The 3,414-nt window shown below is 36.3% G+C and overlaps 1 long non-coding RNA gene across 2 annotated transcripts; it reads right to left on the bottom strand.

Annotated features, from left to right (window-relative positions):
• Positions 1 to 538: 538 nt before the first annotated feature.
• On the bottom strand, positions 539 to 2,663 carry LOC103420636 (uncharacterized). 2 transcript variants are annotated; one of them, XR_011573445.1, is made up of 4 exons: positions 2,307 to 2,663; positions 2,002 to 2,130; positions 1,079 to 1,190; positions 539 to 872 (listed from the first exon to the last, which is right to left on the bottom strand). It is a non-coding gene; the product is annotated as an uncharacterized lncRNA (long non-coding RNA). The 2 variants fall into 2 exon arrangements; XR_527111.4 differs by lacking the exon at positions 2,002 to 2,130.
• Positions 2,664 to 3,414: the final 751 nt, after the last annotated feature.

Here is a 3,414-nt window from a genome sequence, read left to right as displayed (position 1 = left end):
TTGTGGCTAAGGAAGCATGGCGTGATGAATAGGCATGAGCATGGCGTGAACATCCAGCTTAATCACTGCAGCATGGCATGCTTGTAAACATATTCTTCGTCGATCTCGTGCCTTGGCATGTGCTTGGACATGAATGTAGGCTTTGCATGACAATTGGGCCCCAACAGTGTGCATATCATATGCATGTCGTGTGCATATCATGTGCATGTCGTATACATACAGTGTATATAGTGCGTATTTACATATTTGGAACTCTTCGCATTAAGGTAGTTTAGGACATGGTAGGCGTTCAAGATAACAAGGATACATAGTCCTCATGTTTATTATCATATAATAGTTAGCAAATATATTGAACAACTATATTACATTGCTTAACATTCTAGTAGTTGTTGATAATTTATGGTTGTCACAGACCGATGCATTCAGCTAAAGTTACTGAGCAGTTAATTCATTCAATGGGAAAACAGAGATAAACAATCAAAGCATCTAGTACATTAACATTCAATTCAACCATCTTTTGCAGAGTAAAGTAATATGGTTTTGTCCCCAGAGAAGTGGATGAATAAACTAAAGCATATTTAGTAATTACAAAATAATCATTCACATAGGCTTTCTTTCTAAAAATAAAATTCCCAATTTATAATAACTTAGAGCTATATTTACTAATAATAGCACAAGTTTAACAGATTTGATCTCTTCCAATATAGAGCTATAAAGTTTTATGTTACATTCAAAACAAAGGAAACAAATAACCAGAGGGGAAAGCGTTAAAGAAGAGAAAATAGAACCTTTTTGAACTAGCAATCTCCATAGGCCCTAGAAACTTCAAGGCTCCCCTGGAGTCGTCCATTTGAATTCACATTACCGTCATCCTACGTGACAACACAACATGTTTCAATTAAACTTAGAAGTAATAAAACATGAATTACATGCACAAGAAATCTTATATGGAAATAAAACATTATTATCTGGACTTGAGGAAGAATGAAATCATCAGTCCCCAAGAAAGTAGCAGACATAAAAAGCAATATAAACTCAACTAAGTCTTAATCCCACTTCACATATATGCAACCCTTACCTTTTGAATACGAGCAGGCTCTTGTACGCTCCTGTGCATTGGTGGGTTCGGGTTCCTTGGTTAAAACAATCTCTTTCAAATGACATGCTTCATTAGAACCATGTAGCAGTCCCTAAATGGGAGATGATCGAGTTATTGATATTAAATTCAACTAGTTAAAACATGTTAGATAGATAGATAATTTTTACATTACGGGAGAATAATGGTTACAAAACTGACTAAATACTCAGATATACATAGATTAACTAGAAGACAACTCAGCTAAACAAAGTTAGCAAACTTTAACATATTCTTTGACTAACATTGGCTCTAACATATATGAAACTAACCAAGTCTTGGTCGTTGATCTTTGACGACCGTCAGAAGGTCTTTACTCCTAAAACTTGATAAGGTTGGTCCATCACAAATGACATAGAGGTAAGGAACAAGTAGAAAACTATAAGCTTTAGTCATTTGCAGCACCCCAAACTCAGAAGTCATATCCTTATTACTATTGAGATTATTAAAGTAAATATTGCATTCTTATAACACCATATGCTCCTTCTATTGAACTGAAATCAATAACATGCAACATTATGAAAACCATATCAGCTCATAAAGAACCAATACAAGTCTAGAAAGTTCATTAAACTACAGATTAGGCACATCTAAACATAAAACTGGTTCAAGGACCACTTATAATAAAAACCCATAATTCTCTACCCACAAGAACTAAAAGTTCAGAATAATCATGCAGCACAACAATAATCACGCCAATCACCATGCGGTACACCGGAACGAATAATCTGTACTTAATTAAAGTATTATTGAATTTGTTCTGTTATGTCCTCAACTCGTTCAAGCACAAGTGCAATTAACAAGTCTGATTACAATACTGAAAATTAAAACTAATCAATATTTAAAATAAACACAAGTATACATGCCGAATGAGAGTTTGAGTAACAAAAATCACATGCTTTTCTTTTTGACCAAAAAAAAAATAATTTATCAAACATGTGCTTAATCTTCTCTTCTCAGCCTCTAACCACATGCAGCTTCTCAATGTTAAATTCCTAAGAAAACAACAAAAGTAACCACCAACAAACACCGCAATTAGATACTCAAATACTTACAGAAACATGATTGCTCAGACTTACAAAATTGGATCAGATTAGGATGAAATTTAGTGTTAGGAAAATGTAAGAATTGGGGAAAAAGAAGCGAATTATGAGAGAATCGGGAGACGTACTCATATGGAAACGAAAGTAATTGCTAAAGGTGATTTGGGCGGCAGCGGTGATAAGCGTCTTTGTAGGGCCTCCGATGACAACATGTAGGAGGACGGTGGACTCCATTGTCTTTTTCCTTCGGAGAATAAGAGAGAGAGAGACAGACTCTAGAGCATTCACAGAAATTGGAAATGGGTTTGAACTTTGCAGATCGCTATCTGCTATCAAACTCAAGTACAACTCTCGCACTTTAAAACCCAGATCACATATTGAAAGGGGTTAGGGTTAGTAATTTATGAAGAAATTGAATGCGGGTTGGGAAGAAGAGAGTGTAGACTACGTAGAGAGAGGGGGAGGAGAGGAATCAGAAAAGGTATAAAAAAATCCTATTTCTATTCATCTATTGTGCATGTGCATGGTGTGCACATGACACATCCCAACCCAGGTCCAGACATGTTGGCCATCACGTAAGGGTGACGTAACCAAGTGCGCAACAAAAGTGTAAACGATAATAAGAAAATGCGAATAAATAAAAACCAACCTAAGCTAATCTAACTTGTGATAATAAATAAGTGCGTGAAAGTGGTCAAGTACCAAATATAAGTATTCAGACCATAGGCAATCCAACAGCGCAGTCAAACCAACTAAGTGCTAATTATACAAAACAGGGAGCAGATCCCTGCTTATTTATGGATATGTCAGAACCGCCGTGAAGTCCTCGTGAGCCACCAAAGACGATCAACTACCTAGAACCTGGAGGAGCGCAAAACAGACGGGTGAGTGGGAAAAAACAAAACGTTTGAAAACACATTTATCTTTTCTGAACATAATAACCCCTCACTATAAAACCTATATAGTTTCCAGAAAATAGTACTACATATATATATAAAATAACGCACAAGAGCAATGAAACCCAAAATATGCCATGTCATAACGTACAAATCATGTAAGCCAGGTGTAGAATAAATGTAGAATAACACGCCAGTCGAAGTCACTTAATGTGACTTGTACGACTGGACTATAGCTCATCAACCTAGGCTAGCACACGAGTCGGAGTCACCTAATGTGACCTGTACGACAGGCTAGGTATAAACATGTACACTTAAGTGCTACGACCACGTGAAGGTT

This window comes from Malus domestica, chromosome 11 (assembly GCF_042453785.1).
Source record: "Malus domestica chromosome 11, GDT2T_hap1".
NCBI classification, from domain to species: domain Eukaryota; kingdom Viridiplantae; phylum Streptophyta; class Magnoliopsida; order Rosales; family Rosaceae; genus Malus; species Malus domestica.
This window is presented reverse-complemented; position numbering and strand designations above follow the sequence as displayed.